We start from the raw sequence: 20415 nt of genomic DNA, 5'->3' as shown, positions 1-20415 counted from the left end.
GCGACTTGTCAGGCTGACAAGTCGCCTGACAAGTCGCGGCAGTGTGAATGGAGCCTAAGGCTCCATTCACACCTGGGCGTTTTCAGCTCCAAAAACGCTCAAAAGAAACGCTTCCAAAACGCCCAACAAGTAAAACCCCATTCATTTAAATGGCCCCTGTTCACATCTGAGCGTTTTGCAAAACGCCTGTAGCTAAAAAAAAAAAGTACATGAGCTTCTTTTTGGGCTGATTACCAGCGTTTTTGATAGAGGTCAATGAAAAACGCCTGAAAAAATCGCGGTAAAAAACGCTACGCTCAAGTGTGAATGCAGCCTAAATGAACTGAAAGATACATTTCTTTTTGTTGATAAAAATTGCCAGCTGTTTCCCCCCCCCCCCCCCCAACAGCTGTAGGCAGGTAACTGCTCGCACGGTTACATGAATCGTGGGGAAATGCCAGATAAAGATCGTGTGGCTGGTTGAATCGAGATTGCGATTTTTTTTTTTTTTTTAAACGATTAATAGTGCAGCTCTATTTGAGACCTTAACCACTTAAGCCCCAGCCCTATTTCGGACACTTTTTGTTCACAAGTTAAAACCAGTATTTTTTCCTAGAAAACTAACTACTTAGAACCCCCAAACATTATATATATATTTTTTAGCAAAGACTCTGGAGAATAAAATGTCGGTCATTGCAATATTTTTTGTCACGCGGTATTTGCGCAGCAGTCTTTAAAACGCCATTTTTTTGGAAAAATCACATTCCACTGCATTTAAAAAATACTAAACAGTAAAGTTAGCCCATTTTTTTTGTACATTGTGAAAGATGATGTCACACCGAGTAAATAGATACCCAATATGTTACGGTTTAAAATTGTGCCCCCCTGTGGGATGGCGGCAAACTACGGTCAATAGAGATCTCAATCGGCGACGCTTTAAATTTATTTAACGGTTACCAGTTTAGAGTTAGAGTGTAGCTTTTTTTTTTTAATTATTGCACACGCTCTGGCGATCGCGGCGATACCTTACGTGTGGTTTGAACAGCGATTTCATTCGCGGCTCGACTTTCGTATACGTTTTTTTTGTGCGCGAGCTAACGGTGACGGGGGCGACTAAATTTTTTTTTTTTCTTATTTATTTTATTTTTTTTTTTTTAAACTTTATTACAGGTTTTTAAAAAAAAAAAAAAAAAATCTGATCACTTATTGCTGTCACAAGTATTGCTGTCACAAGCAATGTAAACATCCCTTGTGACACCAATATGTAGTGACAGGTACACTTTATGGAGGGATCGAGGGTCTAAAAGACCCTAGACCCCTCCACTACACTTCCATGTATGCAAAACGCCGAAAACTGCGTTTTTGCATACAGCCGTTTTTTGCAGCACAGTAACCCGGAAGTGACGTCATGGACGCCGCCTCCGGGTTACGTCATCGGAGACCCGATCACTGCCGTTTCCGGCATTCATCGGGACTCCATCCAGCCGGCGGACGTGCCGGCTGGGTGCTCGGGGCTCTTGGTGGGACGGGAGCCCCGAGCAAAGTCACGGAAGGCGGCGGGACATCCCCTCCCGCTCACCTGGGTAACGATCGAGCAGCTCCCGAGCCGCATCGGTCGTTACGGACGGAAAGCCGACCGTTGATACTAAACCACGGTACCGGGATGGTGTCTCTAGCTAGAGGCATCATCCCGGTATAACCCCGCAAAGTTTGCCGACGTAGATCTACGTCACTATGCAGTAAGTGGTTAAAGATCGTAATGGAGTTGGCGGCTGTCCCTTTAAACAACTGTACTTAAAGCGGAGTTCCACCCTGAAAAATTTTTTTCACTGTCCGCTTGCTCTTAATTACCTTTAAAACAATTGGCCCCACTCGTCAGTTCTGGCGCGTCATTCCCTGCTAAACAGGGATGACGCGCCTGCGCCGGAACTGAAGAGAGGGGCCGGTGAAGGGCATTCTGGGACTGAAGAGGACGCCCTCGCTTCAGCTGCCCACACCTGAGATGGCAGCGCTGGACAAGAAATTTTCAAGGTAAGTATTTCTTCTAAAAGGTAAGTGAAACAGGGGACAGTTCAGAGGCTATCCATTCAGAAATGCACTAGCCCTGACTGTCCCGGGGGTATTTTTTTTCAGGCCGGAACTCCACTTTAAAAAGTGTATCTAAAACCAAAAAAATGTAATATAGTGCAGCTTACCAGTCCTTATATGTGGTGGTTGCATTCATTTTCTTTTTTTAATCCTGCAAATAACACTTCTAGTCAAAGGAGTGGCTACGCTTGCTCCTTCACTAGATCTATGGAGGGAACCATTATTTGTCACTAGGGATAAGCTTGGGCATGTTCGGATCCTAATCCGAACCCACCTTAGCTATTCCATCAGGAAGCTGTTTCTGCACACCAATAATCATCATTCCCCACCCTGCAGCTGTATGAATATGTGTGGCTGCACAATGCCCCAGCTGCCTACAGTCGGTGGTGTGCAGTGACAGCTGACAGGATAGCTCACGTGAGTTTGGACTACGATCCAAATACAGCTGAGCTCATCACTAGTCTTCACTCAGGCTGGACTTTAAACATGTCTGCCTTTGTTCATCTCCATTACGTGTGGGATGGGGAGATTAGTAGCTTAGACAAGAAATAAGAGATTGCATTTTCTTTCAGTTCACAGAATGTGACAAGGATGGTCTCTGACCATTTCCGGCATCCCCTGCGCAGTCTCCAACCAACTATGGTATCCTCTCTCAGCAGTCTCTGACCATCTTTTGTGCTCAGTTTTTGGCTATAACCTGTTGCGTGTCTGACACTGAACACTTACTGAATTTCGTGTGGCCCTCTGAGGATGTCAAGGGCTGAACTTGAGGCCCCCCAAATAAAAAAAAGGAGGCCCACCACCCCTCTAATCCATCCTAAACGGTGTACAAATACACATAGAGAAGCCATCTACACAGAGCATGTAATCTGCCATACAAGGCCAGTCTCTGTAACAGCAATGGAGCATGAGGACATTCACATGATTACCCTCGTGCATTTTTTAAATAGTTCATTTGTAAATATTTGTGACGTACATGTATGAAAAACTATAGACCTGGGAAGCACGGACGCTGTGCTGTCCTCTGATAAGGACATGGGAGGGGACTAGGTATATATAAGAGGACTATCTGCGTACTGAAGATAACAGACAGCTGTAACATAGTGACACAGCGTTCAATACCCAGACTACACAAGTTCACGCAATAAATATTAGATTTTATCATTGGTCTTCCCATTAAAAGAAATTGGTCACAAGAGTAACATGGAATGTGCCATTGCTGACCTTTCCTTTTACACAAGTTAGCTTCCCAGCTGCAATGCTGACCCTGCTGACTCAGATCACATATACTGGTAAAGGTTTCTAACTTTTATCTGCAAGAGCACCAATACTGATACAATCACCTGGAGCATAAACTTTTTTTCTGCAAACTTACAAGTGACCTATAGTACTGAAGCCATTGGATCAGCTTGACAGCGAACATTTTCAGGAGAAAGTCACAACAGCAACATTGGAATATCGCAGATTTTCAAAACATGACAAAAAGGAATCAGAAAGGGATTGTATCATTGAACTATTAAGACTCATGAAAATGCTAGCTGTCATTTAGCTAGCACATTTATATAAAACACACACACACACTTCTAACAAGAGTAAATGTGCATTAAAAATATTTTATACTTGTTTTTACCTGCAATAGTCTGTCTTGTGTAGACATCCAAAAGCCCTGAGCCTTCTGCTGGGCACCACCATCTTGGATGTAATGTCCACAGCGCAGGAGACAACAAAATCACAAACATTTCTATTTGCTTTGTAGAATTCCTGCATAATCTAAAGCCAGCCAAAGGAGGAGAAATGTTCTTTCCCGCAACCTCTCAATTCCCATCAACACAGTCTTTGTTGAAAGTTGAATCCCACCTGCAGCTATACTGTTGTCCCGGAGAGGGTGCAAAAAGCCACCCCCAGCTGGGAGAACACAGTGATTATTGCTGGCGGCTATAGCTGCGGCTAATAAAATCGCATGAAAAATCCAATCAACTTGGGTACAATAAAACTGTATATATATATATATATATATATATATATATATATATACACACACACACACACACACATATATACATACACACACATATATATATATATATATATATATAAAAATTTTGAATCTCAGCTGGTCCCTGCTGAACTGGCCGAGATTCAAACCATCTATGACCAGCTTAAGGGGTATATGAATAAAAAAATTTGAATAAATCTGAATAAATGGGATCTCTGTACAATGCCAACGAAAAATAATCTGGGGAATTAAAATAAAGCTGCTGCGACACTTTTCTGGTGGTAATCCCCCTTGTTAAAGTATTGCGCCAAACTCATGAAGCATATGCAACACTTTTCTCTTTGACAGCGACTCGTGCACCCAATCCCTAAATACGCCACTTTTATTTTGGGACACATTTAGGCTCCATGTACATGGGACGTTGGAAATGGCCGTTTAGGAGCAGTTGGGCGTTTTTTTCAGAAGCCCCTGAACGCAGCTCCATGTTATCTCATCTGTCCATGTACACCTGGTCATTTACAGTCATTTGCAGGCAGTTGCGTTCAGGGATGTTTTTTAGAATGCAATTATTTGCGTTTGAACGCGTGTTTCCCGGCGTTTCGAACGCAAAAACGCGACCGAACGCGATGACCCGCGTTTAGCGTTCGCGTTTTTCCATTTTAAAGGGTAATAATTTTTTTGACCCCTAGGAACGGTTCTAAACGCAAACGCCCGCTAAACGCGGGTACAAACGCGACCTAACGGATGTTTCAAACGTCCTAAAAATTCCAGCATTCAAAGGGACTTTTAACAACGTCCTGCGTACATGGAGCCTTAATGTGCCAAAATCTACTGTAGCTTTCAATGAAACAATTCAAAATAAAATACTGACAGTTCACATCTTACATTAAGGCCAACTCTCTTTTGCCAAAGTGTTTAGTGTGCATTCTAAAAGTGTCGCAGCATAATCTAAATTTAAGTACATGTTCCAGAGGTACATGAATTTGGTGAATGCTGCATCACTTTTATAACACGAGAGACACTTTCATAAAAATCTGTTTTTATGAATTCCAAATGTATTTTGTGTAATAGAAATATCCCCTATGATGGTAAGCGCCATCTAGTAGCCACAATGCCTTTTTTGACCGAGGTATTTAAAAAGTACATTTGCTCATCAAACCTTTTAAACATAGACCCCTATCAGAGATTTTTCTGCCCATCTCTTAACAGAAGAGTAGGGCTCCAACGTATTGACTACGGTGTATAAACATTTCACCACCAGAGCCCCTGAGAGATACAATACGTGGTCACATGTTACCTCTTCAGCATCTCCCACAAAAGTGAAATATCAGCTTTGGATGGAACTGCATTGATAGGAGGGAAAACTATCCAACATGCTCATTACATGCTACTTCTCCCGATAGGGAAGTCTCAATGTACCAGCTGTACCCTAGAGAGTGCCCATGTATTATTCAAATTTTACAGGTATTTGTGACTAATTAACAGAACAGACTGATTACCAGTTATGTCTAAAGCAACCTAATCTGCAGATTAAATCTGTTCACATGATGTCAACTCTCCCTGGAGATGAACATCCACTTAAAATACTGAGCCACACAAGATCCATACATTCTGTTTAGGCACTGAATTCCTGTATCTGTTGAATGGATGGCAAATTGCACCTGAATGTGGAAAAAGTATTGCATGCACTACTTTTACAAACACACTGCACCAAACCACACGGCATTTTGGTATCATGCAATTTAGTGCCTACAAATGCACTGATGCACTGTGCTTGTGATCTGCTTTTGGGGTGCCATTAACACTGCATTGGCATCCACATGAAGGGGGGGGGGGGGAAGTGCCTTTGAACAAGATGTGGGAAAAGAGTTCTTACAGCCTCCTAAATATGCTACTTTTAATGAACCTATGCTTTGCTCACGTAGGTCAAGGCAAAGGGTTCACTTCAATGGCAGCTCTCAGTGTATACTTAAAGTGTCATTAAACCCAGACTATGTTAAACTCATTACCTGCTATAGAGCACATACAAAGCCACTAAAGCATTAGTTTTGTGTAGAGTGAAATATACCTGGTTGATCCTGCCTTCAGCTGTCCCTCCCATCTTCTCTGTGTCCTCACTGTAGCCTGAGATTTTGTAGACCAGCTGGTGTCATCTAATTAGCATGCTTTAGTTTCAGTTCCCTTCTAAGCTCTTCATTTCCTCCTTTTTCTTATCTGTGCAGCCCACATGACTACATAATCACAAGTGTGGGCGTATACACAGTGGTAAATGGCACGCTGCCTCTTCCTCCCTCCCACCTCCTCCATGTCTTCCTATTGTTAAGCACTATGGGGGCAGGATATAGTATGGGGACTGATTAAAATCACTAAGATTAAACTCATAAAAAATATATATATATATATATATATATATATATATATATATATATATATATATATATATATATATATATATATATATAGTTTTAATATAAATCAGTATTAAGCAATTGTAAAGAAACAATTTAATAGAAAAAAAAATCTCTATACTTACCAGTGCTGTGCAATAGAATTACACAGAGCGGCCCCGAACCTCTTCTCGGACCCCCGCTGGCGCACCTGGCTTCTCCTATCTGTCCAATGCCCCCACGGTAAGCAAGTTTCCCCATGAGCACTCGTGCATGCTCGCTCCCAAACCCCGCTGCGGAGTCCATTGACAAAAACAGCAGGACTCAGCCTCACCATCAGCTTCTTAGTCAATGTAATTGATTGACAAGAGCGGGAGCCAATGGCTCCCACTGCTATCAATCTGTCCAATGAGCAGGGACACAGCGGTGAGAGTTGCTGCTCTAGTATATATGTTGCTGGTTTTGGATCAGGCAAAGCGTTTGTTACCCCGACATTTCATATTTCTAATATGTACCTGCTGTACCATGTACTTTTATGATAAAGTAGCCTGTTCTCTCTGTATTGCTTCCCTTGTGTGAATTCCCTGGTGTTTGTCAGTCCCTTTGCTTTCCTATAAAAATCTGACCATACTAAGCAGGAACCACACCATGGTCAGTTGTCTAGCTATGTTGGGAATTCAGGCTGCTCTCAGACTTACCGGTAACTCCTTTTCTGAGAGTCTTCCAGGACAGCCCATGAGACCTAGGGCTCCTCCTACCAGGACAGGTAACACGTTAACCCCACCAGATAAAAGGCGGTCCTCTAGTCCTCCCCCTTCAGCATTTCTCGAGAACCCGGGTCGGTTTTTAACACCACTCGATCATCCAAAATTGTGAGGAAAGGCTACCTACTTGAGAGCCTGCAATTTGCTGACCCTGCGAGCGGATGTAACTGCAACCAGGAATGTAGTTTTTAGCGTGGGGGGGAGGGGTATCGAACGGCACAGTCACTAAAGCTTGAAGGACTAGAGACAGGTCCTAAGTTGGACATGCTCGGACAACTGCCTTGAAAAACTCTGCTAGAACAGGCTTTTCCAAAAGGGAGTACGGGAGGAAAAAACACTAATGTCCGCAGCCTGAACTTTTCAAGTACTAAGGGATAGACCCTTGTCGGCACCCTCTTGAAAAATTCCAGAACAGATGGAAAAATCTTCGATTTTCAGACAACCAAGAGTTACATTTCTTACAAATTTTGGCGTATATAGCTCTTGTGACAGGCTTCCGGGAATTACCTAGAGTCTTGTCAACCTTGTCTGAGAACCCCTGGGAGCCTAGTATCTGCTCTTCAGATACCAAGCTGTTAAGTTTAATGATGCCACCTGAGGATGAAATACCAGGCCCTGAGACAACAGGTCCTGTCTCATAGGGAGAGTCACTGGAGGTTTTCGAGGCTAGGGCCTGCAGGAGTGAAAACCATGGCCTTTTGGGTCAAAAGGGGGCCATCAGGATCAAGTTGGTTGTTTCCAGAAGAAACTTCCGGAGGACTTCCAGGAATAGTCTGATAGGAGGGAAGGCGTAGCAGAGGCTGAATGACCAGGGATTCGTAAAAGCGTTGATCCCCAGAGACTGATCCCTTTGAAACTTTTCCCCCCGGAAGGAAAATCTTTTGATCCAGGGAGGAAATCTCGTACCCGAGATATGTCACTCTTTGGGAAGGCTTCAGAGAAGACTTCTTTGTTATTATCCAGCCTAGCGACTGGAAGAAGTCCTGAACTGTGTGGAGATCCTTCTCTAGTTTCTGACAACTCTGCCACTACTAGGTCGTCGTCCAGGTAGGGGGATGATCATAATCTTTGTCTTAACGGGGCAAACGCTTCCCTCAGGACCTTTGTAAAGATGCGTGGGGCCAGTGACAACCTGAAGGGCAGCGCTTGGAACTGAAAATGCCGGATCTCTGATCCCAATTTTACTGCTAATCGTAAAAAACCTTTGGTATGCTGGGTGAATAGGGATGTGCAAGTAGACATCCTTTAAGTCATGCGTTGCCATAAAGCACCCCGGTTAAAGCAGATTCCTTATGGAAAATATTGATTCCATGCGAAAGTGTTTGTATTTGACCGAGTAATGATTTAGAGAACAAAAGGTTTAATATCAGGCGGTAATTTCCTAAGGGCTTTTTTAATCACAAAGATATGGGAGTAAAAACCCCTGCCCTGCACTCAGAACGTTCTGCTCTACCAAGTCTATCAGCAGACCCAAGGCAGTTGCTTTTACTCGATCTCTGGGCAGGCTGGTGACTAACAATCTCTCTGGTGGCTGGGAATCAAATTCCAGTCTGTGCCCCATGGTCACCAGATCCAAAATGAAAGGGCTTGAAGTGATCGCCATCCACTGTGGGAGGAAGGCCCTTAATCTTCCTCCCACTCTGCGACAGGAGTCATTGTAATTTGGCAGGCTATTGAGGAGGGTTAATCAAGACCCCCCCCCCCCCCCACCTCTGCCTTTGTGGCCTGTCCAATGCTTTTTGGGTCTGGCCGCCTCCTCTCGCAAACTCTGCTGTCTGCCCCCTGCCCTCGAAAAAACTTTTTGGGAGTTGGATTATTTTTCTGGGAACTACTTTTCTGTCAGCCAAACTCTCCAGAGCTTCTTGTAACCCCGGGCCAAAGAGATGGTTGCCTTTTAGGGGAAGACCACACAGGTGCAACTTAGAAGAAGAGTCTCCTGACCATGTCTTAAGCCAGAGACTTCTTCTGGCCGAATTGATCAAAGCTGAGGTCTTAGCTGCCATCCTAACCAACTCAGCAGAAGAATCAGCCAGAAAACCTGCCCCCCCCAGAAAAGAAGTGGGAATGATTTAATGATCTGATCCCTTGGTGTTTCGGTAGACAGGTGAGTGTATCTGTGAAAGCCATAACTCAAGGTTTCTGGCTACACAAAGGCTGGTTTAAGACCGATCATGGATGCCTCCCAGGCCCTGCGCAAAAGGATATCCCCTCTCTTATCCATGGGTTCTCTAAGCATACCCATATCATCAAAGGCTAGATCCATTTTCTTGGAAATTTTTGAAAGAGGCATAGCCAACTTTGAATACTTAATATTTTCATAATCACCTGTGCCTCTGAAGAAGATTGAATTATCCTCCTGATATTCGAAACGCTAATCAACCCCCCACCTTAAGGGATTTGGGTCATGTGATTATTGTCCCTTGTGGACATTATATTGTATGTGTTTTCACTGTCACAACCATGTTTTATTATGTAATATTTTGTATGTGCTATTACTATTTTTGTGTAAAATAAAATTATTTTTTAGCCATTTGATAATGTTTATAGATGTCACTACACCAGAGCCCTTAAAGTCCCACAGAGGGTATTTTCCCTTGTTCTTTCCAATATTATCAGGATTTAGGCTCAGCAGTTTAGGTTTCCACCTCTGGGTTTTTATCATTTAAGTTAGAATACTTGTTGCAAGGCCGCGCAGTGTCATCATCGAAAGGAGACCTTTTCAGGTTGATGGAAAAAAATGGTTCCCGTTCAGAATTCTCCCATTCTAATTTAATTATATCTAGAAGGGAGCTGTGCACAGGAAAAACTCAGACCTTCTTATGCATTCCTTCATACATAGGATCGTCTTTTGACAATTGAACCTTCTCCTCTTCAATTTCAAGCGTGAAAGACAGCTTTTTACAAATCATCTTCTTAGTGATAACTTGTACCTAGAGCCCTTGACGGATTCCCTATCCTTAGACTCTTTCCCCAATCCTCATTCTTCCTGTAAAGAAACAGGGAGACCTAATCTCCTCTTCTGGATCCTCACTATCCGCACCCTGTGGCGGAGCTCCAGCCACGGTCCTATCTGAGGCCTGACAGTGAGAGTCTGCATCTTGTCAACCAGGGTCTTGAAGGAACAAAGGGTAGAGGAAAGCTCATCTCTGGTAGAAAAGACAAAAAAAGAAAAAAAAGAAAAAAGAGGGGCGCACCGACCTAGTGCATTACCATAAAAACTTTTATTAAAATATTAAAAGGTGTACAATATACTCACAAGACTGGTGTGGTACAACACACATCAAGAATAGCATATACAGTCTCCAAGGTAGCCAGGTCCCAATAGTGACAAATGGGCATACAGATAGTCGCATGGGGCTGCTGTGGCTAGGCTGACGCGTTTCAGGGGCGAGCCCCCTTCCTCAGAGCCAGAAAAGATGCTGCAATTGGCAGCATCTTTTCTGGCTCTGAGGAAGGGGGCTCGCCCCTGAAACGCGTCAGCCTAGCCACAGCAGCCCCATGCGACTATCTGTATGCCCATTTGTCACTATTGGGACCTGGCTACCTTGGAGACTGTATATGCTATTCTTGATGTGTGTTGTACCACACCAGTCTTGTGAGTATATTGTACACCTTTTAATATTTTAATAAAAGTTTTTATGGTAATGCACTAGGTCGGTGCGCCCCTCTTTTTTCTTTTTTTGTCTTTTCTACCAGTGGTTCTGGATACCCTTGATCCTGAAGGGGGCAGCAAGACCAAACAGCTCTCTTTACATCTGAGTTTGTAGTGCACCTCTTTCTACTCCATCAGACAGCACTTAAGCGCAGGAGGTTTTGTTTTTACTTGAAAGCTCATCTCTAACTGAAGTGAGCATCTTTTGAGAGGATATAGCTGTGTCATCCTTCACTAAACTGTCTATGCAAGTGCAGCAAACCACTTTACTCCAAGGAGGAGCTTAGCTTTGCCCCGCAAACTGCACATTTCTTCTTGGGTGGTTGCGCCTGGACCTTGTCCGGAGCCTTGGGCTGCAGAATCAAAACAAAAAAGAAAGCCTAGTTTGAGACGACCCAGTTCTCCGAACACACACTAGAGCTGCACGATTCTGGATAAAAATCGGGCTAACTTTACTGTTTAGATTTTTAAATTCATTAAAAGGCTTAGTCTTTAAGGCTCCATTCACACCTGAGCGTATCATTTTCAGTCGTTTGTTTGGGCTTTTTTCAGGCGTTTTTTCGCAGGTGTTTGGAGGCAGGCATTGACGTCTAACAAAAACGCCTGCAATCTGCCAAAAGAGAAGCTCATGTACTTTTTTGAGCTTTAGGCATTTTGCTTAAGGGGACAAAATGCTCATATGTGAACAGAGGCCATTGAAATGAATGGGATTTTGCTTGGTGCGCATTTTGAGACTTCAGAGAGGAGCGTTTTACAAGCTGAAATACGCTCAGATGTGAACAGGGCCTAAGAACTGAACTCAATTACAGATGGAAGTTCATTCCTTTCATCTAAAACAAAATGATACATTGTAAAACCTTGCGTTTATAGTTATCCAACAGCCTTAGGCCCCTTTCACACATATGGTCCGATCAGATCCGGCTGTCAGTTTTTCAGGCGGACCTGATCGGATGCCCCATGCATCCCTATGGGGCAGCAGATGTCAGAGGAGACATGTCCGCTGACATCCGATCCTGTCCGTGAAATCCGGAAGGATGGAAACCCTATTTTCCATCCGTCTTCCCCCCACAGAGGACAGCAGGGATCTGAGACCTCTGTCTCCGCACACAGAGCGGAGACGGAGCTGTCATCCGCCTGCTCAGCGGGGATCGGCGGATCGATCCCCGCTGAGAAAAACGGCGGAACGGAAAGGTGTGAAAGGGGCCTTAAGAATGTTGAAAAACATTTGCCGGAGGCTCACGGACAGCTGTGAGTGAGCAGAGAACAGCTCTGCAAGAATTGAGGACATTCCGTTTTAGGCTCCATTCACACCTGAGCGCATCGTTTTCAGGTTGCTTCAGGGGACAAAATGCTCAGATGTGAACAGGGGCCATTGAAATGAATGGGATTTTGCTTGTTGGGCATATTGAGACTTCAGAGATGAGCGTTTTATGAGCTGAAATACACTCAGGTGTGAAATCGTGGGGGGTACATCAGGATCGCGATTTTTTTTAACGAAAAATCGTGTGGCTCTAACACACACCAGTGCAGTAGAGAGGAAAGGTGCTTCTTCCCCAAGCACCACAGGATATGAAAGAGGGAAGAGTCCCCAGGCTTACTCGAGAGGTGCCAGAGCCCGCATCCGCTGCCTGAGCAGTAGCTGCAGAGGAGTCTATCCTGCTCTTCCTTGTATTCCACAGCCTCTGCTGGGTGTCACAAACTACACCAGCCTCCCAGGAGTCCGCAATTCACTGGAAACAGAGTCTCCGGCGCCAACTGATGACGTCATCGTAACCGGAATAACGCTACGCCACTTCCTCAGGGTCAACGTGGAATGCAGGAGCTCCGCCCCTTCTACCCGGGAATCAACAAATGCACTTCCCCCCCCCCCCCCCCACAATGCACATGGTCAGCCACGCTTTTGGCAAGGACGCTACCATTTTGGGATGGGTCTAGAGGAAAGCTCATCTTGTAAGGCGGACAGAGAGCATCCCTCCTGCTCCCCTGACATAACCAGTGGTCTTGGCCCTCCCCAGGCCCTGAGGAGATAAGCAGCCACCCCAAATACTGCTGGTATGAGTTATCGCACTGGGCTGGAGAATGCTATATAGGATTCTCTACCAAGTCTCCATAGGACAGACCATGAGACCCAAAGAACCAGGTTCCAGGAACATGTTAACCCCCTGTCCGGAGGAAACACTAATACTGAAGGGGAAGGACTAGAGGACTGCCTTTTATCTGGTGGGGTTAATGCGTTTCCTGTCCTGGTAGGTGCCCTAGGTCTTATGGGATGTCCTGGAATACGACTTGAGAAAAAAAAAAAAAAAAAAAAAAAAAAAAAAAAGAGTATTTATAATGTATTTTTATATCTATACAAAATGTTTGCCTCATTTATTTTTTGAAACTGAATGGGTTGTTTTACAAGGTGATTGCTTACAATCACTTTAATTCATAGAATGCATTAAGGTAACAAACCTTGAGGCTTTAGAACCACTTTAAATAAATTTAACTGCTAAAAGGTACTTAGAGGATTAAAAAAAAAAAAAAAAAAAAAAAATCAAAACACAGTGGCATGATATACATGATATATGAACGAATTATGGCAATTAACAAGTCTCTGTTTAGAAGCACTTTAAAGTGATGCCAAAGTCTCTTTTTTTCCTTTAAAAATAAACAAACATGTTATACTTACCTGCTCTGTGCAGTGGTTTTGCACAGAGTAGCCCTGATCCTCTTCTTGGGTCCCCCGCCAGTACCCCTTTCCCCTCCCTCCTGTTGAGTACCCCCACAGCAAGCAGCTTACTATGAAGGCACCCGGGCCGAGCCGCAGCTTTGATTCCCCGCCTCCTTCTCCTCAATGGCTGACTGATTGCCAGCAGTGGGAGCCAAATGGTACCGCTGCCATGTCTCAGCCAAAAAGGAGGGAGAGTCCCAGATGGCCAAGGCACTTGTGCATATTGCTCCATCCAGCTCATTTGTGTGGATGGAGGAATCTATGTATAGCCAGCCTTAAGCCTCGTACACGCAACGAATTTCCGCCGACCGGTCGTCCATCTTTTGTCCAGAGTGGTGTTTGTTGCTCTAGACTGCACACAAATTTTCCCGCAGGACAGAATTCTACTTCAGAAGTGACTTCATGTGTTGGATTGCTTTGTATGTGTTCTTTGATCTCCGAGTATGCCTAGTCTTGCTCATAAGATTTTTCCCCATCGAAATCTGTACTGACTGCACGAAAATCGGATGTGTTTTGACGGAGGACAAAAATTTTATAGCCTGCACACCAGGATTTTTTCGGCCGAAAAGTCGGAGTCGGTTGTCGAGAGCACCATACTAACAAGCCGAAAATCGGCAGATCGGTCGTCGGACGATAATTTCCGGCCGAATTTCTACTCGTGTGTACGGGCCTTTAGCCTTCCTTTGCTCCATGCTGCTCCGTTTATCTAGAGAAGGAAATTGATAGGCATTTCTGGGTATGTGGGGGTATGGGATTTTCTCCTCTTCCTACCCATGGAATCCCCGGTGCTTTGCTACTTAGATACCCAGCTCTGTCACATGCTACACAGAGAATCCTCAGCCCTGTTTAAATGCCAAGACGTTCCTTGGAGCCGACACAAGGCCTTTCCTGTTTCAGTCCCCTTAATTGGGTTTCATAAGGAAATACCACTATCACATAGTTACACAAAGCGGTTGAAAATATCAGTTATTGTATGATGGCAGACAATCTTTAACCACTTGCCGACTGCCTAACGCCGATCTACGTCGGCAGTCAGCCCCTCACAGGCAAAGTGACGTAGGGCTACGTCACTAGCTTGTGAGGGTCTAGGGAGCGAGCGCGCGCCCCCGGAGGCGTGGTCACGGACCCCCCCCGCGCGTGTGACCAGCGGACCCGATGTCCGCCGGTCACTCGGCGATCGGCGGGGGAGAGGGAGAATGTCAGGCAGCTTGTGTAAACAAGCCACCTGTCATTCTCCTCGCTGTAAAGACACTGATCACACGGATCTAGTATGTAGATCCGTTGATCAGTGTCCTTACAGCTCAAGCCACAGCCAATCACAGTAGAAAGCACGCCCCTAGGGATACACACAGCCCCTCCCTCCCAAATAAAGTTAACCCCTTCACAACCAGTGTATTTTTACAGTAACAGTGCATATGTATAGCACTGATTACTGTAGAAATGTCACTGGTAACCCCAAAAGTGTCACAAATGTCAGTCAAGGGTCCGATCTGTCCGCCCCAATGTCGCAGTACCGCAAAAAAAAAAAAAAAAAAAAAAAAAAAAAAAAAAAAAAAAAAAAAAAAAAAAAAAAAAATCGCAGATCGCCGCCATTACGCGTTAAAAAAAAAAAACAACAAAAATGACAAAAATCTTTCCCTTTGTTAGTAAACGCGATAACTTTTGCGCAAACCAATCAAAATACGCTTTTTGCAATTTTTTTTACCAAACATATGTAGCATAAAACAAATTGGCCGAAAATTTAAAACAAATTTTGATTTTTACTTTTTTTTTGGGGGGAATTTCATATAAAAAAATGTGAAAAATATTGTTATTTTTGCAAAATTGACGCTCTTTTTTTGTTTATAGCGCGTGATCAAAAAAAAAAAAAAAAAAAAAAAAAAAAAAAAAAAAAAAAAATCGCACAGGTGATCAAATACCACCAAAAGAAAGCTCTGTTTGTGGGAAAAAAAGGACGTCAAATTAGTTTAGGTACAGCGTCGCACGACCGCGCAATTGTCCGTTAAAGTCACGCAGTGCCGAATCGCAAAATACCCCCTGGTCAGGAAGGGGGTAAAATCTTCCGGGGCTTAAGTGGTTAAGGCTACAGACATCAAAAGAGATAAAATGTATTAACCACTTAAGTGGTTGAAAAGGCAGAAGGTTTTTTACCTTAATGTATTCTCTGCATTAAGGTAAAAAAACCTACCTGAGCCCGACCAGCAAACCAGAGTGCTGCTCTCTCCTCACTGGACATTGAGGGAGCAGTTGGGAGCCATTGGCTCCTACTGCTGCCAATCAAATCCTGTGAGGAGGGAGCAGAGGGAGGGCCCAAGACACACTGTGCATTTCACTGGATGCATGCAGCCAGGCTCGGGATTGAGCCCGCATGTCTGCCCCCACATCAACAGGCTTACTGTGGGGGCAGACACAAAAGAGGAGAAGTGGACCACGCTGGTCGGGGACCTCAGAACAGACTCAGGGCTGCTCTGTGCAAAACGATGGCATAAAGCAGGTAAGTATAGCATGTTTAAAAAAAAAAAAAAAAAAAAAAAAAAAAAAAAAAAAAAAAAAAAAAAACTTTACAATTACTTTAATTCAATAAAACAAAATTAAGTTTCTTCTATACCAATCAGCGTCGCATCTCTTATTTTCACGTGGCAAGTTGAAGAAAGCGTGGGGATAAAAATACTAGGATGGAATGGTTGTCTGTTCATTGAAAAGTTATCAACCAAGAGAACATAGGGAATGCGGGATTAAGAGGGGGCAGGGAAGGATTGGGAAAACCGTAAATAAAAAGTTGGAAAAGCAAGAGGAAAAAAGTATGGTTAACCAGAAAGAGGATCAGTTTCACACTAGAAGGCATCAGTAGTGGAATGTAAATATGGAGTTATCCGATCGGCATGGGTGACAGAATCACCACTACACTTAGCTTTACTCATGAGCAAACCAAGCACTTCATTAAGTAAAAGGAAGTATGAGAAGTTGTGTGTCCCTGTTGCTACCAGCTCCTTAAAACAAATTACATTCTGGAGTTCTGTATTGGGCACACAGGAACTAATCAAACTTTAAATGAACTTGTACCCAAGCACCATCATGTTACTCCTGTCATGCTGTAGGAAATGCTTATTGACATCTGCACAAGAGTTCCTAAAAGGGACACTGCCAGTAAGATGTGACACCACGGGGTGCCTTCTATCCAGATAGCAGTTACATTCCATGTTAAGCTGGCCATAGATTTAGGTTTTTTCCTTGAGCCAGCAGGCTGGTCAAAAAATGAATGGATTCCTTCATCCACACAAAGAAGGACAATACATGTATCGTCTGCATTAAAATGCCCCAACCTGCCTGCCCACTGTCGTAAACTAAGCCACGCATGTACAGCTCCACTTACAAGGCCAAGCCGACCCTATGTGCCGGGATGAATCACGCATGCGCAGGAGTGACATCATTCCGTGCCGACCAGCTGAAGACCAGCAAACAGAAGAGGATGCTGGCAAGAGACAGCTGAGGTTCCTGTACCTCACTGACCACTATTTTACTGACTAGGTCCTGCATACAAGTCACTGCCACATTTAAAGCAACCAAAGACAGTATTATTCCCTGACATCCCTCTTTTTTCAAATCTACACTTATCACCAATACACAACTGTTGCAGGCTGCACTCGCTCCACGAGGTTTGTACGTTTTTTGATGACACAACATAAAGTACAACTCTACCCATATTTATTTGTCCGAAAGCCAAAATGCTTTGCCAGCAAAGTGCCACCAAGGCATCGCCCCGCCCTCATTATCTCATCGCTCTTTTTGCTTTAAAAATATTTTCAAAATGTGTTATCCAATCAGCTCCTCCCTCTTCTGCGACACCAATGACATCTCATTTTAAACCTGGGATGACGAGTACAGCCTGGACACTCATACTAGGGGGAGCAAACAGTTATTTACACCTGAAAATGTTTGCTTATAATAATCAGAAGGTGAAGCTGAAGTTCATACAAAATTCACACAAATATTTAACAAAGAACAAAGATTTACAGCACCTTCGTTTTAAGGATTTTTTGCCCGATTATGGTTAGGTTTACACTTGTGCGGTTCTTAGTTTGTTTTTCATGTGTGCCCTTAAATCTAATCTGGGCAAAACCCTTAAAGTGGTTGTACACCCTTACATCTACCAAGTGAGGGACTATCCTCAGGTGATACAGAAATATGAAACAAATCCTCCTACACAAGTTGTACCTTTCTGCAGTCTTCTATATATCTCTTCAAAGTGCTCAATTATAAAGCTTGTCTGAGAGTTCAGAAAAAAGGGGGCGGAGAACTGAAATTGCACTCTGCAGAGTTTAGAAGAGGTCTGAGAGCTGATTGGAGGGAAGGGACAAACCTCCCTTCACACAGCAACAAAGCTGAGGCTGTCAGTAAGCTGGAGGATGTGTCCCCTGTCACCATTTTTCTCTTGGTGTCAGGAAAACTTGTCAGAAGTGGCTCATGCTGATAGAGGAACAAAGCAGCAGACAGAAATAACACTTAGTGCTCCTAATTGAGACAAGTACACACTATAGCGGAATAGGCTTTGTTCCTATTCATTATTGGGAGGTTTACAACCACTTTAAATCTGTTACTAATCTGACTATGGTAAGCAGAGTATAAAATTCTTACAGTAGGTATAAGTGGTAGGTCTTGTTTACATAAATGCATCTAAGCATACGTCTGTGTAAGAGCCCATTCACACCAATACGACTTGTCAGCCTGACAAGTCGCGGTCCCATTGTGTGGTACGGGAACTGTTCTAATAGGAGTGACACAAGTCGCTCCGACTTAGAAAAAGGTTCCTGTACTACTTCGAGGCGACCTGGAGCGACTTGCATAGACATTCATTCTGTGAAGTCCGTGCAAGTCGCGCTGCCCGCAACTTCACAGGTTGCCCCCAAAGTCGTGCCGCGTCGGTGTGAACTGGCACTAAGGGCCATGTCTGTCATTCAGGTAGTCCCATTTAGGTCATCTATGACACAGCTGCTGTTCCCAATCTGACAGCTGTGAGAGTGCAGGTCTCAGAAAGTGGACAGTGCGCACCCACAGCAACAATCAAACATTATATCGCATTCAGCGAGTGGTTCTGACACCAAACATGCCCCAATTAACTGTAAAAGGCTGTGCTGTAACTGCAGGTAATATGCTTGCAGTGTGGTGTTGTGGAATTTTCCTGGTTAAAACAGGAGAGGAGATGACAAATTGCCTTCTCACCCCCATGTCAAACATCTGAAAAAGCGTTCCAGAGGCGCTGCCACACTTATAAACAAGCTGTAAAGACTTATTCCTTTAGATGCATGTAATCTAATCTTCCCCTAGACACACAGAACTCTGTTTTCTCTAAACACACCTAAACGCAGCGTGTGAATGGCACCATTAGGGCCCCTTTCACATGGTACTTTAGTGCACAATGAGGGGAAGGTGCAGAATCCGATCTCACCACCTGCACCTGTCAAAGTCTATGGCAGGCTGCCGCTGGAAAAGGCTGAACAGCGAACCGGGTGGCACCAGCATGTAGGGCCCAGAATGCAAAACACCTGCATTGCTCACTACTGTCCCTGAATGGACAGGTCCCTAAACACACAGTACATATGAGTAGGTGCACCCCCATACAGCCCAGGCGCCCCCCCCCCATGCCAGACAGGCGCGCAGCCCCAGGCGCCCCCCCCCCCATGCCAGACAGGCGCGCAGCCCCAGGCGCCCCCCCCCCATGCCAGACAGGCGCGCAGCCCCAGGCGCCCCCCCCCCCAATGCCAGACAGGCGCGCAGCCCCAGGCGCCCCCCCCCCCAATGCCAGACAGGCGCGCAGCCCCAGGCGCCCCCCCCCCATGCCAGACAGGCGCGCAGCCCCAGGCGCCCCCCCCCCCATGCCGGACAGGCACCCTCCATGCAGCCCAGGCACACAGCCCAGGCACGCTCCATGCAGGCCAGGCACACAGCCCAGGCACCCTCCATGCAGGCCAGGCGCCCTCCATGCAGGCCAGGCACTCAGCTCAGGCACCCTCCATGCAGGCCAGGCACACAGCTCAGGCACCCTCCATGCAGGCCAGGCACCCTCCATGCAGGCCAGGCACACAGCCCAAGCACCCTCCATGCAGGCCAGGCACACAGCCCAGGCACCCTCCATGCAGGCCAGGCACCCTCCATGCAGGCCAGGCACTCAGCTCAGGCACCCTCCATGCAGGCCAGGCACACAGCCCAGGCACCCTCCATGCAGGCCAGGCACACAGCCCAGGCACCCTCCATGCAGGCCAGGCACACAGCCCAGGCACCCTCCATGCAGGCCAGGCACACAGCTCAGGCACACAGCCCAGGCACCCTCCATGCAGGCCAGGCACACAGCCCAGGCACCCTCCATGCAGGCCAGGTACACAGCCCAGGCACCCTCCATGCAGGCCAGGCACACAGCCCAGGCACCCTCCATGCAGGCCAGGCACACAGCTCAGGCACCCTCCATGCAGGCCAGGCACACAGCCCAGGCACCCTCCATGCAGGCCAGGCACACAGCCCAGGCACCCTCCATGCAGGCCAGGCACACAGCCCAGGCACCCTCCATGCAGGCCAGGCACACAGCTCAGGCACCCTCCATGCAGGCCAGGCACACAGCTCAGGCACCCTCCATGCAGGCCAGGCACACTCCATGCAGGCCAGGCACACAGCCCAGGCACCCTCCTCCCGCCCTTTCACACAGTACAGCCTGTGTTTAGGTGCAGGACCCTGGCCCTGTCACAGTCTGGGGCCCCACACAGGCACAGTCAGGTAAGCTCCCCTGTGTTTATCTATACACAGAGCAGGCCTCAGGCTCCTGTCCCTCCTCCCTCCATGTGTCT

At 45.6% G+C, this 20415-nt stretch overlaps 1 protein-coding gene across 1 annotated transcript in view; it reads right to left on the bottom strand.

Annotated features, from left to right (window-relative positions):
- The window catches only part of XPO7 (exportin 7), a 132547-nt gene that overhangs the window by 111643 nt on the left and 489 nt on the right, over window positions 1-20415 (bottom strand). The window lies entirely within an intron of this gene.

The sequence above is a fragment of the Pelophylax lessonae genome (genome assembly GCF_965119305.1).
Source record: "Pelophylax lessonae genome assembly, chromosome: 4".
Classification (NCBI taxonomy): domain Eukaryota; kingdom Metazoa; phylum Chordata; class Amphibia; order Anura; family Ranidae; genus Pelophylax; species Pelophylax lessonae.
This window is presented reverse-complemented; position numbering and strand designations above follow the sequence as displayed.